The sequence below is a fragment of the Lontra canadensis genome, unplaced genomic scaffold, assembly GCF_010015895.1.
Source record: "Lontra canadensis isolate GAN:19392208 unplaced genomic scaffold, GSC_riverotter_1.0 scaffold22, whole genome shotgun sequence".
Classification (NCBI taxonomy): Eukaryota; Metazoa; Chordata; class Mammalia; order Carnivora; family Mustelidae; genus Lontra; species Lontra canadensis.
Window position 1 is genome coordinate 8,909,138 of NW_022631016.1, and position 24,283 is coordinate 8,933,420.

Sequence of the window (24,283 nt, forward strand, 5' to 3'; positions counted from 1 at the left end):
CTAGAGGAGGTTATCTGCACTTGTGTTCACTCCAGCACTAGTTTCGTTTTGTTTTAAAGAGGAAGAGGGAGGGGAGGGTGAGGCAGAGGGAGAGAGAATGCCAAGTAGGTGCCACACCTAGTGCAGAGCCCCACATGGGACTCGATCTCACAACCCTGAGATTATGACCGGAACTGAAATGAAGAGTCAGACACTTATGCAACTGAGCCACCCAGGCGCAGCAGTATTCACAATAGCCAACACATGCCAACCACTCAAATGTACAACAGACGACTGCATAATGAAAACATGGTAGATCCTTACAATGGAATATTATTTACCCTCAGAAAAGAAGGAACTTGCACCATCCACTTCAACATGGATAGACCTGGAAAAACATTTTACCAACTCAAAGATGTCAGGTGCAGAGGAGAAAAAGCACAAGACTCCATTTATATGAAGTGTGGAAAGAGTCAAGCAGAAAACAGAACAGTGGTTGCCAGGGACTTGGGAGTGGGGGAAATAGGGAGTTGTTCAATGGGTATAAAGTTTCAGTTATACAAGACAAACAAGTTCTAGCGATCGGCCAGGCAACATGGTGCCTACAATTAATAATACAGTGTTGTGCACTTAAAAAATTTGTTAAGATGGTATATCTCACATGAAATGTTCTTATCACCAAAGAATGAATAAATAAATAAAAGGGTCCTAAACTTTTGGATGGGGTCGATATGTTTATTACCTTCATTGTGGTGATGATATCATGGGTGCATGTATATGTTCAAAATCATCAAATTGTGCCTATTAAAAATAGGCAGTTTATTTTATATCAATTATGCATAAATAAAATTGTGCCCAAAAATGTGATGCAGAAATTGTTCAGAGAAATTGGGACTTCATGGGAATTAACATTAGGGTGTGGATTAAGAAGACATCCTTTGGTAAGGGAAGTTGGAAGAAAAAGCAAACTAGTGATAGAGAAAATAAATCTCCCCACTATGTGGAAATTATCTTGTTTTAGAGAAAAAGTTTTATAAAAGTAACAGATATATGATACCAAAGTTCATTAAAATTTACTAAGAGCCAAATCTAAAGGATATTCACTCCTAGAATAGCACATCGTTGAGTCACATAAAACACAAGGATTATAAGAAAAATTATCATATAGTTTCATAACTTTTTCCTAAAGAGCCTAAATTAACAATTAATAATTAATTCAGCTTAATTAAATGTAGTTTGTTAAATGTTTTTAAAATGATAAAAGCATATAAAGACTCTTGAGGGGGCTTAGCTAACTCAGTGTGAAAACTGATATCAGAAAACATAGTTTTATTAATTCCATCAATAAATAATTTACTTAACATTGTGAAATAGCATCAGTGGGGACTATACAAGCTGGATTTGTGAAAGTGGAAAAGTGGAAAAGTTTTAGACTGAATAATGAATTCAATAAGTATGGCTTTGCCACAATTTTACTAATACGAGAAGATGGAAAAGAGATTGGACAGATGTGGAGAATGGAGAAGATGGATGAGCTTCTAGGCAGTGGAAGACATTTTCTACAGAGTAGATCTGATTGCTAGAATCTAGTGACTTAAGATTCAGACTGACTATACCAATCCCATGTAATGGGAATGTGGACTCAGAACATGTCCTAAGACACAGTCTCGGGCATCAAAACTTGTCAACCTCATCTCCTGTAGAGGTAAAAACTAGGGGACCAGCACCTACTCAGACACAAAATGGCGGTGCTGTGCAGTCTCGTGTGTGCAACAGAATGGTGGCAGGCAAGGAGAAGAAATGTGATGGCATTTGAAAGGTTTGACCATGTTAGTGAAGGCCACAGGCAGGGTTCTCTCTCTCTTGCTCTCTTTTTTTAAGATTTTATTTATTTGACAGAGAGAGAGAGAGAGATCACAAGTAGGCAGAGAGGCAGGCAGAAAGAGAGGGGGAAGCCGGCCCTGCACTGAGCAGAGCGCCTTATGGCGGGGCTCGATCCCAGGACCCTGAGATCATGACCTGAGCCAAAGGCAGAGGCTTAACCCAGTGAGCCACCCAGGTGCCCCTCCGGGGTTCTCTTAAATGAGGTCTCAAAGAAGGCCTGTTAGGTTAACCTAGATGAGAATAGAAAACCTATAAATGAGCAACAGGTCTACCTTCCTTTTATGGCCAGCTGCTGTCCTCTCTACTTCTCAGGAGTGTCTAACGCTACTACCTGTGATCCAATGATAATCAGTTTACATTTTTGTTCTTGTACTTTTTGTATTCCATTACAATGTTCTCTTCAAGGGTCTGTGTCCTTCCTAGACTGTGAATTTCTTAAGCAAGAGACTAGGTCCAATGTCATCATTTTATCTGTGAGCAAAATGCCTGATATACAGTTGGAACTAGGTAAATGATGGAGAAATGACCCAAGATCCTGGTTTCAAGCTTCCTGGAATGAAATAGCCAAACTGCTTGTCACAGAATAATTTTTCTCAAAGTGGGTACTTCATGACCATAAATGAATCTGAGAAAACTTCCATAGGACTTCAAAAAAATCAGCAGTTCTATAAAATGTCTCCATCATATGTTATTCTTAGAATTCAGTAGGCTCGTTAATGGTAATAAAAATGTGCAATCCTTACTTGAAAGAGCTGTTAAAGGTTTATCTAGGTGATGTTTCTTTTGTTTAAACCTTGTTTTGCTTTTTTTTTTCTTTCCAGTCAGTGCCTCTTTGATTTTATACACATATAAAATATACAATTCATGTATTATATATAATTATACATGTTTTATACATAATTATATGTAATTATACATATCACGTATATTATATAATACACAAATGAATATGATATAAAAATATAAAAATTATATACAGAAAGAGAATCTAATGGCCGCTGTATTTCTATCTGTATAAGGAAAATAATTGTCATTGCTGTTTTCAAATCAGTCTGTACATATACAAATTGAAATGGGTAAAATATTTGTCAAGTTTCTTCTTCAGAGGCAAGCACTTTTAACTCCTTTTTCTGATTTGTATATCCATATCTCCATTAACTTTCCAATATTATTATTTCTTAAGCTTTCAGTTATAGGCATCATCAATTAATTTCCCATAGTGGAAGACGAGGATTTCACTTTATTTCCCCATCCGCCATCGTGTGTAGACACTTCTCTCATGTTCCCCTGTGTTCCCCATCCAGCTAAACTTCGATGTTTGGTAGAACAGTATCACAATGGGCATGGTTCGTACTATGACCTTTTTTTAACATAAATATACATTTTGTTTTCTCTAAATGAGTGGCTTGTCTTTTTTGTTACTGTTGTTTGTTCTGCTGCCTATGTACTTGTCATGAATCTAAACCAAAACTTCCCTTGATTGATATAAACTTCTCTCCATAAATCAAACACAGGAAATAATGTATCAGTTCCATCTATTGAAGAAATCTCTTCTGGTGTCTTCCAATCTGCTCTAGTCTGGCCTCTTTACCCACTATCGTCGTGAACCCCTCCCTTCATCTCCATCCTGGGGATTTCCTTCGTCCTTCTCTTACGTGGGTTTCCTCTTTCTAGATCTGCTGCTTTCTTCATTTTCCTACTTTATTTCCTTTTTTGGTAGAAAATGCCTTTCTAGAGAGAAAGAGAGTGGGAGGCCGTTTTTTGAGACCTTGCATATCTGATAAGTTTTAATTCTACTCTCAAACTTGGTTCTAAGGCTGGTTACAGAAGAAGAGAATTCTAGGTTGGAAATAATTTTCTGTTAGAGTTTTGAGCTAGTGCTTCATTATCTCCTGCCTTTCAGGTGTTGCTGGTGAAAAGTGTGAAACATTCTGAATTTTTATTATCTTTTTGTGTGAGATCTGCTTTCACTTCTCCCCAGAAAAAGTGTATCTTTTCTTAGTCTCTAGTGTTCTAAAATTTTATTGTGATATGTCTTGATATAAATCTATTTTTAGACATCTTCAGAACCGTTAGTGGGAACTTTCAATCCAGAAACTCACATTATTCAGTTCTAGGCTATTCCATAATACTACTGAAAACTTTTTCATGTTTTTATCCCTTCTTAAAAAATTTTCTCGTTTTTTTGTTTTTTTTTTTTTAACTCTTCAGATGTAAGATCTATATCGGTCACCTAGGCTTCTTATTTAAAAGTATTTCTCTTCTAGCTGCCCATTTCTTTTATGTTTCGCTTTTACTTTCTGAAAAGGTTCCTCAATTTAATCATATAAGTCTCTAACAAGTGGTTGGGTCGTTCATGTTATTATACTTTAAATTTCTAAGACCTACTTTTTTGTTCTCTGAATAGTCCTTTCCATTATCATCCAGTATTTATTTTATGTGAAATCAACTTTTCTCTCTCTGTGATGTTAATGTTATGTTTTCTTCTCTTTGCATAGTTCCTATTTTATGAGGATTTTCAGTTTATTTTAGACTCTGTCTTTCATGTTATAGGCTTTAGAACATATCAAGGTCTCCAGAGGGCTACTTCTATTTGAGTGGGAATTCAGAGAGCTGATCAGACTCTTGGTGAGTAAAGCTGGTAAGCTGTGCTCTTCTAGGAGAAGCACTGCATGATTCTTCCATGCAGAACTCCCAGAGGAGGCTCTCTCAAGCTCCAGCTTTGAGTTTGAACATGTGTTTGACCCTGTTCTGAAAACCGTATAGGGGTAGATGCTGGGGGCAGGGTGAAAGGGAGAGCCTCAAAATTTAGTAAGTAAAATTTCACTTACTCCCCCTACCAACTTCCAATACCCACTTTAACGCTCTTCCTTGTACCCCTGAGTTAAGAGACTCTAATTTCATCATCTTCAGATAATTTACCTCTAGTCTTTGCCAGTGTTGGGGGGGGGCAGTCTGTCTAGCTCTGTATGATAGGGTCAGGAATTTAGGGGTTGACTGATATTTAAACAGATTTGCAAACAATCTCCCGTTTGTAAGCTAGACTTCATGCCCCATATGCCGACTCCCACAAACATCTGCAAGAGTTTCCTTATAAATTGGCCTATGCTCTTTCTTCTCTACTGCTTAGGACTTATTTTCTTAGATATGATAAGTTATTTACCACCTTGTCTATGTACCCTATTTTAGCAGTTCTAAGACTGCTCAGTTCCAAGATTTTTCACACTTTAATACTTCTGGGTTTACTCTCTCTTAAATTGATATGACTTACATTGGATAGTATGTTATAGTTTAATTAGAAGTACTTGTTGCTTTCTCTAATGGTACATGAAGTAATTCTGAGTTGATGGCCATGCAAACATGGTGACATATCATTCTTTATTTATCCGTTCTCTAAGTTGGTGGTGTTATCCCTTTTAAAAACTCTATTGCCATTTTGGCGAGGGAGCAGATATTAAGAAAGAGTTCAATTTACCTTCTTTCCCTGGAGGTCAGTTCATTTTTCTAAAAGAAATTAGAGACTTAGAGCAAAGGAGTAAGAGTGAACCTAAAATGCCCTTGGCCTTTGTACCTAACCCTTTGCTGAAAGCCCTGAGCAAGAGTGTTTTACGTTGTACCAGTTGGTCTTCCTACTTCCCCCCCAAGCATGACCATGTCCCAAACCAGGTGTTAATACCTGGTTCTCAGAAGCACCAACGCCAACACAATCGTTCTAGCTCTCTATAAAATGAGAGAAGGGAAGATCACCACTCTCTCTCTTCAGGCTCTAGGATGCAATAATTTCCGGGACTGTATTTCTCTATCTTCTGGCTGGAGTCCTTTTTCAACAAGGATGAAAGACCAGTTTTCCACTGTGGAGATGACTTTTTGCTTCCTAGTGTCCCACATCTCTGCATCCATCAAGAATGTGTGCCATCAGATAATCCTAGGTGACCTTTTATCCCACACCACCTTTAAATCCCATTTCAGATGAGTGAGTTGACTTCATAGCCACACAATGTTAATTTCATCCCCTTGAGACACGTTCTGAAGCCAAATCGAAGGGAAGGTGGCACAAATGACAGGCTAATGATAGGAAGCTTACAGCAAAGTGTCCAACAAATCTGGAAGGAACAAAGCCATGATGTCAGGATGGAATGGAACAAATCAATGTCAACTGTAAGGCTGTGGAGACCTCACTGATGAGTCAAAAACTATGGCAAAGAGCTGTCCGTGAAAGTTTACAGAACTGACAGATTAATGTTTTAAACAACCACAGTGTCATTCTGGGTCATCTAGCAAGACAGCAGATGACAGGAATCAGCACCCTGAAGCAGAATCATAGGCACCTTTCCAGAATGGTTTCAATAAAATAAAAAATATAAAGAAACACCTCTTTCTGACCAACTCCTTCAGTCTGTAGGATTCTATTGGCTTTGTTCTAACATGTTATTTTACCAAATGCTTTGTTATCCAAATAAAGCATGTTTACCACAGTTTACTTAATTCATCTACATGACAGGACTCCATGAAATAAAGAAGGCCATAGTTCTTGGTAGTATAAAACGATGTAAAAATTCACTGGGCTCCATTAAAAAAATTAGTGATACTATTATATTGGTGACTCTTAACTATATCCTGATAATCTCTAGATTTTTTTTTTTTTTTGAGAGAGAGAGAGAGCGAGAGCGCATGCTCCTATGAGCAGGGATAGGGGAGGGCAGAGAGAGGGGGAGAGAGAATCTTAAGTAGGCTCCACACTCAGCATGGATCCCAACGTGGGGCTCCATCTCATGACCCTGAGGTCATGCTCTGAACCGAAATTAAGAGTCAGAAACTCAACCGACCAAGTGAGCCACCCAGGCACCTTTAGCACTTTTTAAATGCCCAGTACAGAACCCAGAGCTACAGAATAAAAATTTATAGGTAATGAGGTCCTGACCCATACATCTTAAAGTTTCTACTAGTGATTGTAATGCCCATATCTCCTTAGGAATGACCATTCTATTTATGATAGTAGCACATAAAAACAACACCCAATATTTTAAGTATTTACTTACCATGTATCATATTCCTTTAAGTGCTTTACATGCATTAATTTTTCATTCCTCACACTGATCCAATAAAGTACTCCATTGTCTGAGACATCTCAACCTTAAAGATATTAAGTGGCTTCCCCAAAGATTAGATGGGAGTAGAACTCAAAGGCTAGCTATAACTGTTCAGAACTCCATTGCCTCAAAAATCTAGCATTATTCAGCCTCATTGCTTTATTGGAAGTTATAGAATCAGGAACAACAGAAACTTCCTTAATGAGGAATGACTGTAGCTTACCATTTTATACTCTCTCTTTTTAGTTTTCCTTGCTTTTGTAGAAATAAAATATTAGAATTATTATGTCCAACCACTGGAAGAATTATACTCATTGTACTGTTCACGTTCATACTATAACTGAAATATTTTCTTCTAATAATGATCCTTAACTTGAAGAGAGCCAATGTGAAACTCCGATACACCCAGTGAGGGCAATGAGGATGGGGAAAGTTATGCTCAAACGTCCTTGCCTAGGTTTACAACACAGTGACAAAAACAGCCTTCCAGTATTTAAGGGTGAAAGAGAAGTACTAAAACTCTAGGCTCTGCCAAGATCAATGACTTGCATTTCCTCCAATGGATTTTTGCATGTGCTCGCTCTGGGCCCACTGCTCCAAATATCCATTTCCTCCTCCCCACTCTTCCCCTGTTCTTAAGCTTAGGAAAAATGCTTTTGACTTTCAGTTTTATGGTGTTGAATCTCAACGTTTACTTAATTACCATCTGTTCTGTATGAATACATTCCTGGCCTCAAGCTCACTCCTGACACACAACAAGAAATGACCACCACTCTCATAGCACAACAATGCTTTATTGAATTCACTTAATTACCTGTTTGAGTTCTCTCTTGGAACATAAATGTCTTGATGGTACGAGTCATGCCTTTATGTGATCACCTTCCTCTCACCTAATATATAGTACATTCAATAAACGGTGAATGGATTGATGAATGAATGATGTAATACATGACCTCAAAAAATACAGTTTGGGTCAATATGAGAAAGTGTATGGACATAGAGCCAACTCACTCAGGTGTCTGACAAAATGTAAAAGATGAGTTTAAGTGATTTTGTGGTATTTCCAATGCTAAATTTCTATACTTTTCCATGAGTTGTGCTTGTACCTTCACTCTCTCTCTCATATTATATGTCTTTTGTATAACAAACTTGAATTACAGAATAAGATTTATTGCAATAATTCTATTTAGGACAGAAATGTTTGATTGACAAAGGGCCAGTATTTATCCTTTCTCAATCAATGCTTTTGTGGAAGTTAAATAGCTAGACATTCATTCTAGGGGAATAATTCTTTATGAGCTCATTACCATACACCAACAGTACTGTTAGTATTTTACTTACTTATGTTACTACTGTTAGTATTTTACTTCGTTGGCTTCTCCTTTCTTCCTGAAACAAATTATTCTTATGGTTTTCAATACACTCTTCTCCTGCTTTCCTCCCCACCTCTCTGGTTGCCCTTACTCCTATTCTTTTAAGCTACTCTTTCATTGGGATTTTTAAAGATTTCTATTTTCTTAGACTTTTTAAAAATAATCTCATCAAACCCCATAGCTTCAGTAACCAATAATGGTGTACATACAAATGGCCACTGACATCCACTCTGGAAAACTCAGAGGTTCATGTCCCAAACCGACATCAGAGACAATTTGCAAACCTGTTCTCACCCTGTTGTTTTCCTATCTCAGTCAATAGTACTCTCATTTACCCAAGTTACCTAATCCCCAAATGTGTTTATGATTCTGCACTTTGTCCTCTCCAGCCATACACAATAAATCATTAAATACCACTGTGATATTATAATTTATAATAAGAAATACATATATTTGTTTTTCAACCACATTTCTGTGAAAGTTCCTCAAACTCTTGATATATCCTAAGGGGTAAGAATGACATGGTGTCTTTTTTTTTTTTTTTTTAATGTTAATGAAATTTCAACTTTTGAACCACACCAGAAGATGGGAGTTGGTTGCCAGGAGAACCAACAATGTAACTGGAGCGTAGGAACTTTCAGCCCCAAACTCTGGAGCCTCTAGAAAGGGAAGAGGGACTGGAGATTGTGTTTAATCATCAATGGTCAATGAGCTGATCAATTGTGCCTAGGTAATGAAGTCTCCATAAAAACCCAAATGATGAGGTTCAAAGAGCTTCTAGGTTGGTGAACTTGTGGAAATTTTGGGAGAATGATGTACTCAAAGAGAACACGAAGCTCTGACCCCCTTTCCTCACACTTTGCCCTGCTCTGTTTGCTAGCCATGTCCTTTTAATAATCAAGCAGTAATGCAGTAAGTAAAATGTTTCTCTGAGTTCTGTGAGCATCTGTAGGAAAATAACTGAACCCAATCTATAGTTGGTCAATTGTTAGAAGTACAGGTGACAACCAGGACTTGCCCCTGGCATCTGAAATGGGTGAGGCAGGGGGAGGGGAAATCTTGGAGGACAGAGTAGTTAACCTGTGGGATACGCTGCTGTCTCTGGGTAGAAAGTGTCAGAATTTAAAGACAATCAGGTGGTGGTAGATGATTACTTAGTGTGGGAGGAAAACCCATACTGGAATTGAGAGTGGAGTTGTAACCACCAAGTCTATTCTCCAATCTGTCCATTACCCTCCATGGTTACCACTCCAATTCTAACTACCAGTACCTCTTGCCTGGAGACCTGAACATATTTTCCTAATTAGAGTGTCTGCCCCTGTTCATAACTGCTTTCAGTCTGTTCTCCATAACGTAGCCAAAAGTCATCCTTAAAAAAATTAACACATGTGATTCTGTTATTAATGTACTTAGAAAATTGCAGTGACTCTTTATTTCCTAAGAATAAAAATGAATAGTTATTAACATTTAACCTTTCAATGGCTTAATAGTCTATAACAGTAAAGGAAATATTTATTGCCACAAGCATCATGATATCTCTATTAAGCCTTGATATTGAATTGAATGTGTTGAAATAATCTGATTGGTGGTCATATTTTTTTTTTTTTTTGGTTTATAGAGACACAGGCTTTTGCAAGTTAATACAGTATTATTAACTTGAAATTACAGACATGACTTAAAATAATTAACAAAAACTGAATCCTCTCACCAGATTTTCTTCCAAACTTTACTAGTGTTTAGTTACAATTAAACAATATGTATATGCTAATTACCACCTAGTTACTTACATGTTCAAAGATATTATTACTTTTGCTTGGCCACCAAGAAAAGAATGTAGCACTTTTCAGAGCAGGAAAGAACACTCTCTGATTTTGCAAAAAGCTTCAGTAGATACTTGCTTTCTATTGGCTTAGCCCCCAAAAGTTCTCTTGCCAAACTAAAAAATTTATATTAAAAAACCCTCAATTATAAAATTGCCATTTTCATAGACTGTTACGCTGTAACATTTCCATGGTAGAATAATAAGTTTTCCCATGATTTACCATCTTCCTAACATAAAATTCTCTAGTGAATTTTACTGGTAGCTCTTTGAGTTGAGTATCTATCAGTATTTCAGGACAAGGAGATGTCTTAAGTCTCTTCAGTGGCACCAATGTTCCAGCAAGTTCTCTCATTAGATCCCTAGAAATACAAGTTGGTCCCAAATAGTATGGTGACACTGCTGCTTAATATCTCTTCGGTACCACAATATCAGATTTCTATGGTATATAAATGAAATGCAAAAGGAATACCGCCTTTTCACTAACACCAACCGTAGATGGGGATGGAGCCATCAATACTTGCTTGCCTGCCAGCAAACCACAGGTCTCAATTATTTCAGAGTTACTATTTTTATGATGTTAAATTCCAAGGCAAAAACAGTGCTACCATTTTTCAACCAGATTTCTAATACCACCCGCAGAGTGGGTGCCAAATAAGTACTTATGGAATGAATGAATAAAGTAACAGTAGGGCAGCTGATATTAATGGGCAAAGTGTTCTGCAAAGTGCTGGATGACAAAGAGAGGAAAAGACATGGGTACAAAACTGGTTCAGGTATGGATTGTGTGATGGTTAACTTTATGTGTCAACCAGACTGGGCTAAGGGATGCCCAGGTCACTGGTAAACATCATTTCTTGGGATGTCTGTAAAAGTATTTCTGGAGGACTTTGGCATTTGAATGTTAGTAGATTAAGAGGATCACTCTTATCAATGCTGTGGGCATCATCCAATCAATTGAGAGCTTGAATAGAACAAAAGGTGGAGGAAGGGCAAATTTTTTCTCTCTGTGGGAGCTGGGACATCCATCTTCTCTTGCCCTCAGTCACTGGCACTCTTGATTGTCTAGACCTTTGGACCTGGCCCAGAGCTTACACCATGGACTCCCCTCATTCTCAGATATTTGAGTTTGGACAGCAATTACACCATTGGCTCTCGTGGAGCACGAAACTTGTAGGTTGTAGGACTTCCAAGATCCGTATTCTGACCCCATAATAAATCTCTTTCTAAATAGCTCTATATACCCTATTGCTTATCACTCTGGAGACCCCTGATAGAGATCTTGTTGATAGATTTAAGTCTAGTAAAGGAGTTGAGGTAGTAAAGGAGTTTAGCATTTAGTAAAGCATTTAGCATCTAGTAAAGGAGTTTAGCATTTAAGGTAAAATGCTAAATTGTGATGAGACGGATATGAATGAATTTCAAGGGCAACATCCAATTAGGGAAGATGGGAGAGAGTGGGGAGAAGGAATTCAAGGATAATGATCCATGCACAAGGTGGCACCTGGGGTGGGAAGTGAGAGGTTACTATTTGACCATGTGAAAAGGTAGAGCAAAAGCATTACAAATGGAAGAAACAGCATGATTTAAAGCACAGAATTAGACAAATATTGACTGTGTGTGTAAGTGCTTCAGGGAGTAATTAGAGTACAGTTTGATTGGAATGTAGGACCAGATAGAATACTAAGCAAATTACATTGGAAGTTTTGACTTCAGTAACAGGTTGATACTCAACAATGATCCTGATTTTCCTCATTCATGAAATGTGATGCACCACCTTCATCTCTTTCCATACTGCAACTAAGAAACCCTCTGAAATGTTACTGAATTCTTTTGATAAGAAAATAATTAATGTCTTCTAACTGGGTGGTTGTTTTGTTTAGTTTTGTTTTTTAACATCTGAAGGTCTTTAGTTAACACGGATCCTATGCGACATCACAAGGACATCGCCCTACTAGGATGATAGTTTGCCTGTCCCTAAATTCCCATCTATTGCAGAGCTTCTTAGTAACCAGGTGGACACAGGAAAGTCCTCTGGCACCATGGACACACACAGCTATTGGCTCCTACAACCAAAGAAACAGTCTCATTTCTCTTCCGCTTCATTTATACTGTTGACATCTCTTTCCGGTGATTTAGTGTGTGTGTGTGTGTGTGTGTGTGTGTGTGTGTGTGTGTGTACCTTTCAGAGTTCCTGTTCCTCATTGCCTCCAGAGTGGTTTTTAATTGCTAATGCCACATCCACCGCTGATTGAGGGGCCTGAGGTTACCAGAGGGCTGGTATCAGGTAAGAGGGAGTTATTATTACAATTGTACTCTAATAGTGTAACATTTTTACTCTTTGTATAATAACAGCTGTATTGTTACTATAATTATTTTATCTTCAAATGGCCCAGGGAAGAACATAGGATATGAAGTATAATCCTTTTGTGCAAAGAAGAGGGAACTAGCAGTCAGAGAGGTTAAGTGAATAATTCAAGACTACTCAGGTAGTGCTAAAGCAGAGAGAATAACAACAGTGACAACTAGCCCAGTGGTTTGCCCTGTTCTTGGTAAGTTACAGAATATGCATCTGTAGGTCACCTCTTGTTTTACATTTCTTCACTGCAAAGGTAGTGACATATGCAAAACACTTTTATATCAACTTCTTGCAATCCAAATGGCACACAACAGGATCTGAATCTACTTCTCATTTCTTACAATACCATGCCTTCAATTAAAAAAATACCCTCTTTACTAAAGTAGCTTCATGTCCTGAACATTTCAGTGTGGTCCGTTTCTAGATCAACTTCAAAAGACTGAATTCAGACCTATCTTCAAGCTGTGGAAATTCAGTTTCTTCTCCTTTTATTTCTTTTTTGAAATTCCTCTGCTGGGAATAAATTAAGTTCAGTCTAACCAGGAATATATCCATACTTGCATCCTGATAATCAAGCAAGAACTTGCAGGAACGCAGCATTGATGAATGTACCACTGTTGAGATAGTTCTTATACAATGAAGCAAAATGAACTGTCGCCAATAAATCCCCTCCATGGTCATCACCGTTCCATATCTCCCCAATATGTGGAAGTGTCTTAATGGATGTGCATGATCAAGTTTGCAGGCTTATTTTCAGTCATAAAGAATAGTGTACCAGATGCTCCTGGTACACTGAATTTGTCACACGGTAGACAAGCTAATATCATTATGTGAGACCACAGGGGAAAAAATAAAAGATTCACATTTAATCCATATTAACTACCAGGAGACCCATCAAGGCAGTTGGGCTAGCTCATGATACAGCAGCTTCTAGCAAATTAGCAGCCCATAACAACTTAGTTATAATGAGCTGCAAGATCTTACACCATAAGCTCAACTCCATTAAAGTGAATTCAAGTACATGAATTCATGTACAGAGTATAACCATAACATCTGTCTGTGCTTAGCCAATATTTTGTTTATGCCTTTTTAGGAACAGCCAAATTATCTGTGTGTCCCCTGAAACTGGGGACTGTAATTTCCATCAGGTGCAGTTTTTACCTGATGGAGAGGGCAGAGCTAATGAATACCAGCGTTCCTGGCTGCTGAGCCAGGCGGCAAGCCGCTAGGATTCCAGCAGCTGTTGGGCACGTATTAGGTCCATTTTCTCCCGAACACTTTTCCCTGGCTATTCAAGTGGGAAAAGCAGTAGTCCAGACAGAAATCAAATAGTCAACAAGATATGCATATTTAATAAATACTGCAGAACTTGAATTTAGTTAAGAAAAATGAATTATATCCTACTAAAGGCAGCATGGAGAACCTTCCCATTTTGATAAACTTAGGCCATTATTTTCCTAGAAAAGCAATGTTCTCCTTCTTTTCCCACAGTAGCATGAATACCCCTTAGGGATCTAGGAACTACTACTCTTAATAATACTAATAATACCACTATTATAAGGACTATTATTTCTATTCTACAGATGAGGGAAGAGAAGAATAGATCACCTGGAGTTGCTAAGTTAAGGGACCAGAATTCAAAGTATACTTAGGTTATGTCCATTGAGTTTATGACAGGATGAATATGTACTTAAGAATCTAACGTCTCTACTCCCATTCTGTCTTATGTGTTTATTTACAAGTTACAGTGACTGTCCATTAATATAACCTAAGATTACATTAGCTTTCATAACTTTGCCAAATAGTTTCCTGATTTGAGATTTGAAGTCAACTAAACCTTTGGTGCTTTTGTCCTAAACTGCTACAAAACCAGACTTCCATACATGTTAGATCTCTGCGTTTGATACCTTTGAGCCCACAGACGAGGGTAGGCATGTCTTCAAATTTTCAACTTTTTGTTTTATCTCATATTTTTTCAGGATTTTAGACTTTTCTTGAAATCTAATTCTGTACAAAGTGTATGCATATTTTATTAGCCTTGAAAACCTGCAAATTCTCTAAGCTTGCTCTGAAGACATCAGCCCAGCCCAATTCTTTGATTATAGCTTTGAAAAGAAAGTACACAGCTCAGTGCTTTTCCACCAGTCTCCCTTCCTGTTGATAACCATCGACTAAACAGTGAATCCAAAGGGACATATAAGCACATGCATGCCCGGTACAAGTCGCATACAAAGATCAACATAAGCCTTCGATGGTCTTCTAGTACCTAGAGGCAACGCACTGTGATCTCGACATTGTCTCATTGGCCCCCTAGGTGCAGAATGCCTGCAGGCAATTATGTGCTCATTTACAAATTAGGAACAATCCTTCATGACTGCATGATCATCTTTATCAACGATCTCAAATCTGGTTATAATCAAGGCAGGAGGGTCCTACGAGGACCGACGGCTGAGCTGGAACAAACATTCCTATTTCTCATATCTCAGCTTCTGAATCTGAAAGATTGTTAACTTCCTGACACTGTTGAGCTGTGAGGCTCAGTCAGAGCAACACTGCTCTGAGGCGGGGTGCACAAGGCAACTCCCTGGGGTAGGAGAAGTACAGGTGTGAACTTACATTTTAAACTCTTGTTGTCACCTCTCTCACCTCTGTGAGATTTTTATCATATTTTCTAACATATGGATTTTTATATAGTCGTGCATTTACATCATGTACAAATAAATGGACACACAATGGATGTTCTTGCTCAAAAGTCTAACCGATTAGAGGAGTGAAATTAGCAAAGGCTGGAGGTCCCTGGGTGAGAGACACACACAGGCTCATCCAGGGACCCGGATGAGAGCCCACCTTAGCTAATCTTTGCTCCCAGCTAAAAGTTGACCCTACCTCGGCACCAGGAAGCCCCTACAGGAGAGATAATAAAATCCCATTCATTTGGAAGGGATCACAGAGCTGAAGACTCTAATTTTGCAGGTAAGGAAACTCAGGTGCAGAGGGATTAAGTAAGTAGAGACAGCAGCTTCACAGCCCTCCCAGGACACACCAGGGAAAGGAAAGAAAATGAAATAAAATGAATACCAGAGTTGGAGCTGATTGCACTCAATTGCTCTTTCTCAAAATATATCCCAATAAAGAAGTAAACACACAAACAAACCAAAAATCAAAAGCAACAACAGAAAAAGAAAAGAAAAAGAAGAGTTGGGAGGAGGCCTCACCCACCACCATCTTTGGCAGTGCACTCAGGCTGACGACGATCCGTGACCGCACCATGCACAGCGCAGCGGCGCCAGGCCTGGACTTTCTGACCATCAGCTGCATGGCTTAGGGTAACACAGTCACCTCCTCACTTGAAACCCCTTTAGAATTCTGTCTTCAAAAGCCGGGAACATCCACATTGTTCTAAGATGAATAACGCAATACCAAAAATAACTAAATGCTTACAGCCCAGGAGTAGCCACTGATGATCCTGAGCCGGTGAAATGCTGTTCCATGGACGGAGGAGGAAGTTACCACATGAAGTTATGCTTCGCGAATGACATCCCAGTGCACCTATGCCAAGGGGATGAGGGTCACTCTTCTGATGCAGAGAACGTTATGCACCAAGTATGCCCACATTTTCTTAGAGTCCTACGATTGGAGCACACTGGGGCCAGAATATAAATCTCAGCCTCTGACCCCCAGGCCCATATTTTTTCCTGCTACCCCATAGCTAAGAGGCTTGTTTCACACCTGGTTAGATATGCTATGAATTCTGTCTCCACTGAAAGCACATATTCTCAAAGTCACCCCAAGGCATCAACATCCCCTATAGACAAGGATGGTAATAAAGTTGTTGACCTGGCTTCTTTTTAAGAATGAGAGTAAAGAGAAAGTTCTCACGGAGCACTGCCCAGGACAAACTTGTCAGGTCTCATTGGGTTGGGCAGAGCTTCTAGGTCACCATAAGGAACTCTACTCCCACCCTGTAGTTCTTTTGAAGGGAGGGGGAGTGAGAGTAACAGCAGTCGGTCATTTGTCCTCTGGCCCCAACTAGAAGGGCAGCTCCACAGACGGAGTGGTCTTGTGGTTCTTCATTCCTAGACTTGAGGACAGGGACTAGCGAGTAGGAGAGGCTCAGTCAATAGTGCTATATAATAACTATGTTATGCCATTTAATTTAAAACAGCCTTAAGAGACGCTCTAGACATATCAGCATCCGCGGACTTATTGCATGGGGTCACAAGCGTACGCAATCAGCCACGCCACACAATGGTTGCAAATGAGAGCAGTGAAGGGAGAAGGAAACTGAGGAAAGGAGAGGACATCACCAGATCGGGCTAAGAGTCCTTTCCCCTCTGTCTGCCTCCGTCTCTGTGTCTCGGTCTCTCTCTTTCCTGCGAATGAACAAATACAGCATGGCAGAGAGTAGGACTGGAAAAATACGAGATTGAGATCAACCAGATACAACTGACCCCTTCAATCTCTTATCACTTTGAACCCACGGGTTTCCGCTGTGGCAGCTGGGACTCCCCTAGTCTCTATCCTGCCCCCCCACCCCAGTTCTGGGCAGGGAACGCTCGGCTCCACCTCGAACTTGTCTTCCCACCCTCCTCACTCACAGCCAGTTTTTGCATCTGTAAGATCAGATAGGGGGGCTCTCAAATGCCCCTGGGTCCAGCAGTCTTCTAGGGGCCCTCTTAGAATTACAGATGTGCAGCCCAGCCTCTGAGACTCTGAGCCAGGAAGCTGCCTGTACAATCCATGCTCGAGCTGATTCTGAGAGAGGTACTCCTAGCACACCATTCCCAATCCCTGAGCTCCGGGCCCTGTAGGATTCTGAATGATCGCGCTGAACCATCTGTTTACAGTAATAGGGAGAACAGCCTGGAGCACCTGGCGAGAGGCGACCGGCAGAGAAACACAAGGAGAGAGATGCCATGCAGGGACGGGGGCTCTACAAAAAGGCAAAAATCAACACCGAATCTAAGTGAGATGTTTAAACTCAACAGTGCCATTGGACGAAGGATGAAAGGGGAGGAAGCTACAGAGTTAAGCATATGCGGATTCAAAGTCTTGCACAGTTTTCTTCTGTGATCTCAGACATAACACATAATGAAATAATTACTCCTCTTAATGTTTCTCATCTATAGTCCAGGGACAATATCTACCACACAGGGGCTTTGTGAGGATTGAATTCAATAAGTCTATTCAATACGTCTATCAGTGATTACTTCAGAGCAATAACAAATAAAAGGCCCAAGTGTAAAATTTTTATTTTTTATTTTTTAAGATTTATTTATTTGAGAGAGAGAGAGTGAGCATGAGTTAGGGGAGGGGCAGAGGAAAAGGGAAAGAATCCTCAAGAGGACTTCCCACCGAGTGTGGAGCTCAACGTGGCCTTGATCTTAGGACCCTGAGAGCATGATCTGAACCGAAACGAAGAGTCAGTCAGACATCAACCAACTGAGCTACCGGGTGTCCTCGGTTTACACATTTTTATTTTCATTTTTAAAAATATTTATTTATTTGAGAGAGAGAGCTTGTGAGCAGGGGGAGGGGGAGAGAGACAAAGAGAGGGAATCTCAAGCAGACTCCCGAGTGAGCGTGAAGTCCTGTATAGGGCTAGATCCCCCGACCCTGAGATTATGACCTAAGCTGAAATCAAGAGTCGGATGTTTAACTGACTGAACTACCCAGGTGCCCCAGGTTTACACATTTTTAAGCAAAAGAATTCAAAGTTCTTATTTAAGGTCATATGCCTAGAAATTAGGTGAGTCCCTACAAGGGAAATGTATGACATTTAGCAGTATTTGTGCACTACATCTGCCAAGTAGAAGCCAGAATATGCCAGAGTCCACAAACTAATGTCCAGTCCAGCATGAGGGCCAACAACCAAACGGCCCAACAACCCCTGGGCCTATGCATGTAGCCACAGCCCCACAGCTCACTCAAAGTGTCCCTCTATAAACCTTTGTCATCTTCCCCTCCATATTTACAGTTTCTGTTTTCTGGCGGAAGTGCTGTGTGATCATGCGGGTGCAGCTGAGCCCCAACCTTAACACCCACATTTAACTGCTCTTCCGTTTCAACACTGAATATAGTCTCTCTCACAGAAACTCTATTTAAACGTTGACGGAAATTACCAGAAGCTGGTTCAGAAGAGCACGCGAGCATGAAATGAGCTGAGGCTGAAATTCACGAAGAAGGAATGTGTGAATGATGTGGAAGCCATGCAACAAAAAATCTTATTTGGAATTATCCTCGTGGGAGGCCCAGGAAGCCAACTATTACCCTTACATGCTACCAGCAGCTGAGACCTAAGGAAACACAAAGGTTCCAACAACCATCTCTTTGCTTCATACAGAAGTAAGGAGACAACTGACCAATGCTTATGATTAGTTTTTCATCTTGAAAAATGAGCCAGTAGTATTGGAAGCCACAGAGGAACTCAACACATTCATTCCTCGAGGAAGTAACTCTCACATTTAAAAAAAAAAATTATTTGCACGCTGGAGAAGGTTACTGTGTAATTAGCCGCACTGTAGTGTTTATTAAATTCTTAGAGCTTGCGAAGTTTATTTTTAAAACTCTAAGTGCTAAGTTTAATTAAACTTGTCAAAGGTAAGAACAACTTGACAGGATAGAGGCAGGTGACTAGCGGCACAACAGGCAAACCTGTACTCCCCGTTGTGATGCTCTCCAGGTGAGCCAACGTCACGTATGGCCACAGTATGAGACACCGCCATGGACGTAATTTATATGGATTGGTAATTCTCAGGATCCTCACAACGCATTCTGACTTTTGAGCAGAACTTTATTTAACAGAACTGCTGACTGAATATGAGCACATAAATAATCCAGGTCACAGTGTCTCTTTTCTCATCTTGATGAGCATTATGAGCACAAAGAAATAGATGATACCGTATTGTAGAGATTGTGTATAATTCTTTGCGTGTTCCTTACAAAATGCTTTGGAGAATATGCAGATAAATCACAGAACCTCAGAGACAGTGGAGCACTACAGTAGAAGCCACACAGTTTACAGTGGAAGCAACAGATGGCTACTGAAGCAGAAAGTACCGGTCAAGTTTCCACAGCTAGTGGGGGGAAGCTGGGAGAACACCCCGGGGATTTCTCACTAAGAATCCATCCGATGACACTGACCATGGATTAGAAGGGAAATTCTCAACCCCTCTTCTGTGATACTTGGCTGAGTGTTGGTACACAATCAATTATGAGCACAACTCTTGTATTTGACCACTTTCTCTCACACTTATGTTAGAATATTGGCTGGCCAGTGATAAATTCGAGTATTTTCTACCTTGTTTTTATAATCTGCAAAAACAACAACATAGTAGAACACTGTCTGTCTGGCGCTGGAAATCTATACTTAGTTCTTCATTTTTCCCTTCCATAAATAAGGCAAGCATGGGTGTAGGGGCTGGGAATCCCTCAGTAAAAAATAAGACAGACAAAAATCCCTGCCCTCGTAAAGTTTATATTCTGGCAGAGAAAATGGAGATTGAACGAGATGGACCAGTGCATTACTTAGAGCAATGCCTGTGGTAAAGGCGCTGGAGAAAAACAATGTGGCCAGGGGCACCTGGGTGGCTCAGTGGGTTAAGACCCTGCCTTAGGCTCAGGTCACGATCCCAGGGTCCTAGGATCGAGCCCCGCATCGGGCTCTCTGCTCAGCGGGGAGCCTGCTTCCCCCTCTCTCTCTGCCTCCCTCTGCCTACTTATAATCTGTCTGTTGAATAAATAAAATAAAATTAAAAAAAACAACAAAAACAATATGGGGAGGTCATTTCAATACGGTGATCAAGACTGGACTCATTGACAAGGTGACCTCAGTGGGAGGGACACAGTGGGGAGGGGGCATGTGCCTATCGAGGCTGGATTAGGGCTGGGGGGCTGCTGCACTGTTTTCAGCAGAGAAAAATGCCAAATGAAAGGCCACATGCCGGGAGCATGTTCTATGAAAAGCGAAGTGTCTGCTATGCTGAGGAAAGGGCACAAGAGGGAAGACTTAGGAAATGTGGGGGAGACAGGGTGGTGGGGGCACTTCATCAGGGGGCTTCAGAGACTGCGTGGCTTTGACTTGGACTCTCTATGATGGCATTTATGTTTTCAAAGACATTCTCTGGCTGCTATTTAGAAATTATCCTTATAGTCACTGTTTAGCAGTTACATTGTGAACGTCCCTTAACCGTTCTGCATCTCAGGCTGGCAGGATGAATGGCCGTATTTGAAGGCCCTGTATAGCGCACAGCGCTGCGGCACACTCTCCTTGGCCATGACTCCACTAAAACAGGTGTTTCACTGCATCATAGTTAGGAGTTCTCACATCTGTATCCAGACCAGACGTTTCAGTTCATGGACTCCAGGGAATACCTCTTTCCATTCTGGTGCGTGGCATACAGTATTTAGCACATGGGAGGGCCTCAACAAGAATTTGCTGAACTTAAGGTAAGGCAAGACAGAAGAATTACAAAAGAGCTCTAACTCAGAATTCACATGTTAACAAGCTTCTTGTAGAAACACAAACACCAAGCCTTGTTGTTCCTAAACCATTTGAACTGGAACTTTTGGTCAACCGTATTAGCTGTAATTTTGAGACCTATCAATGTAATCCTGAGTTGGGCCAATCCTGGAATTGTCTGGGAATGTGTGTGTATATGTGTGTGTATATATATATATATATATATATATATGGTTTTTTTTCCACAATTAAAACTATTCTTCTTAATTGTGTGCATAAAACTTATGAGTAAATAGTCCAGGAGACATTTTGCAATTTGGCCTTTGAATAGCCTCAAAAGGCATATTTCTTTGAAATCACATTTTGTTTGATCTCTGCTTATGGTTTAGGATGGCCCCTGAAGGATCTGATTTACTAAGCTCTCAGATGCATTCGCATCATATAAATACCAGGATTAAAAAACAAATTTAAAAATAGTTTAAATTTTCTTCCCATATAAAATATTTCTATTTAACCAATGTGAAGTAATGGCAATCACACCACGGAGTTGGGTAACTTGTTATTTATTTAAAAACTATTTGGGTCACATGCATATACTGTGCCCTCTAGTTTGACAACCTGATGTCTCTTGAATCCATGACATCAGTGTTCCACAAAGGGTGAGTGCCTAGACACTGTATTCTCCAAGTGAAGCTTCGTGACCATTTACCTTTACATGTAGGCAGTGTTATTAAATAATGATCAAGGCATGGGAAACATTTTCAAAGGTCAAAGTTTTCTTTAGTATCTCTTCTCAGTGAATACCCTTGAATTTTGCCTCCATCACTTAAAAATGAAAAGATTTCTTAACTTTAATATGATCAAAATAATTTTAATTTTAACTTTAATTGAAATGAAATAATTACTAAGAGGTACTCCCAGAGTATTTTCAAGTCTTCAAGTCTTTGTTGGGTTCTCTAAAATAAATCATACCTATGCAAGTCACTTAAAATCTTAAAACACATGCCAGAACATGCACCTGATAAAAATAAAAAATTTCTTCATGTCAACTTAGTCATTATTTGCCCTCAGTATCTGAGCTACAAATTCATTCAAATTTCAAATAACATTAATCAAATAGAAATTCTATCTTGTGATTGTCACAGTTAAGTTGGAAATCATTCTGTCACTCTTACCATCCATTTGAAAACACTAAAAATAAAAACCTAAAGATTTCGAGTCCTCATTCCATTTTACTTACAATGCTACAGAGTACGCCTATCTCATAAATATATAGCAATCTAACAGACAATTCCCAGAGAATGCCACCTGTTAAATCCCCCAGCTTTTTGAAATCAATTTGTTTTTTCAACCTGTTGAGTACACAAATATTTTCCAAACTCAAGTGGCAAAAGAGGTGAAATCTATGAAGTCTTTGTAAATTTGGGTCAATGATTCTTTCAATGAGTTATGTGAATACAAGCAATCTGGAAACGCTTGTATGGTAAAGGTTTTCTGTAATTAGGGGATTTGTGCATCTCATTTACACCATTTAGAATGATCAAAACATGCAATTATTGCATTCCAATTCTAATACAACGCTCATCACTGAGAACCAAGTACTCTGTTAAGACAGGGAATGCAATGCAACAAGTTAGCTGTCCAATACACTGAATTTTTAGTTACTTTACACAGTGACACTGGCTGGATGATGTTCAGGCCTTTACTACTCTCAACAACTAATTTCTTCCTGAGCGAGGTTCTCCATTTAATTGTGTGTGTGGCGGTGGGGGGAAGCGCGGGAAGCAGCCCACAATTTCCAAGTCAACTTTTAATTATTTAATTCTCAATTACAAATGGGTATTGACACGGCTAATCATAACTTTCATGAAATCTAAAGTATGTATCTACGACACACCAAGTTTTACTACAGAGAATTATCCAGCAGTTATAATGCTTGCCTAAGAGAGAAACGGCACATGGATCCTTACCACGGCGTCCTGTTGAATTCGGTCACTTGGCTTTTACAATTTCAACATTAATACACTGAATAAACTGACTGGCAACCATGAGACCGGAAACAAAGTCCCCCCCCGGGGTTTTCCACCCATAATTCCCAACCTACAGCTTTAAAACTTTAGCTACAAATCATCACACAAACAACATCAAGAGTGAAAGCATCAAAAAGACAAATGCGTCCCGTTTTCACTTTGTTTCTCTTTTACCTGGGGCGACCAGTAGTCCTTAAATACTGGAGACTGCGGTCCAGGCCAACAAGTGGACTAGTCACAAAGATGAAGGGTGACTTTTCCCTCCTTCCCGGCAGCGGCTCCAGACGCTTCCCCACGCGCTTCCCCACCTGCTCCTCCCTCCCTGAACCGGGGCTGAAAGGAACCCCAGAGAAGCTCAAAAATCACGAAGGGAGTAGAAGACCAGTCTCGAAAAAGTCAGGATGCCGAATTATCATAGTTTAATTTCTTCTTTCACTCGCCAAACAGTTGCAGAGAAAGCAAAGCAAGACGCATCAGAGACACCACAAGCCTAGTGGTAGCGGTCTTAGAAGAGAAAAGAATTGAGTTCAGCCAGGCACAAAGGTCTCCATGGCAACGGTGAATTTAGACCCCCATCGGCATTATTTATGCAACATTTCATCACAAAAGGACCCTCCCACTAGCCTGCTTAGCAAATTCTAGTTTTCTGATTTTCCATTCCTTTGCCCTAAATGTGTATCTGGATCCTTAGCTATCCGTGCCACAACGTTAAAGAAAAAAAAAAAAAAGGAAAAGAGAAAAGAAGAAAACCCCACGGAATCATAAAATTAGTCTCAGACTGAATCTAGACTTTGTTTCCTTGGTGAATTCAAAAGCAAAGAGATAGATTCGAGATTGCTTAGAGTTCATACTCAAAGCTGGTCTAGTTTTTATTTCAAAAGGGACAGTTTGAAAAACGTAAGTTTATTCAGATTATTTTATTTTTGAAAGGAGATTGCAACTCGAAAGAAGTATAAAATATGGCAAACTCTAGCACACCTGAAGGCTTACAGGAAAGAGAACTTGTCCAGATGCTGACTTTAAAGCTAAATTTTATATGCTAATATCCACCCTACCCACTCCCAGCCATTGCACTACCTCAAAAAACTCCTTTGAGCCTTTCACTTGATTCTACTCTAGCCACGATTTCCATGTATTTTAAAGACATTTTTATCAGCTGTGTGTCCAATGGACCATAGGTCCACATTTTATAATTAGATGATCTAGGGTAACTTATTTAAAACAGACCTAGCACCCCAATGTAATGACGCAGTATATTAACAAGATGTTACCTGCTTAAGAAGTACTT

The 24,283-nt window shown here is 39.7% G+C and overlaps 1 protein-coding gene across 4 annotated transcripts in view; it reads right to left on the bottom strand.

The window, feature by feature from the left end:
• The window catches only part of CTNND2 (catenin delta 2), an 895,372-nt gene that overhangs the window by 566,474 nt on the left and 304,615 nt on the right, over window positions 1-24,283 (bottom strand). Inside the window, exon 1 of one of the 4 annotated variants that reach the window (XM_032861878.1) lies at window positions 23,170-23,279. The exons of the other annotated variants lie outside the window; for them this stretch is intronic. The gene's annotated coding sequence lies outside the window, so the exon portion shown is untranslated. Of the gene's footprint in view, window positions 1-23,169; window positions 23,280-24,283 lie in introns of those variants that run through there. 4 annotated transcript variants of the gene reach the window in all.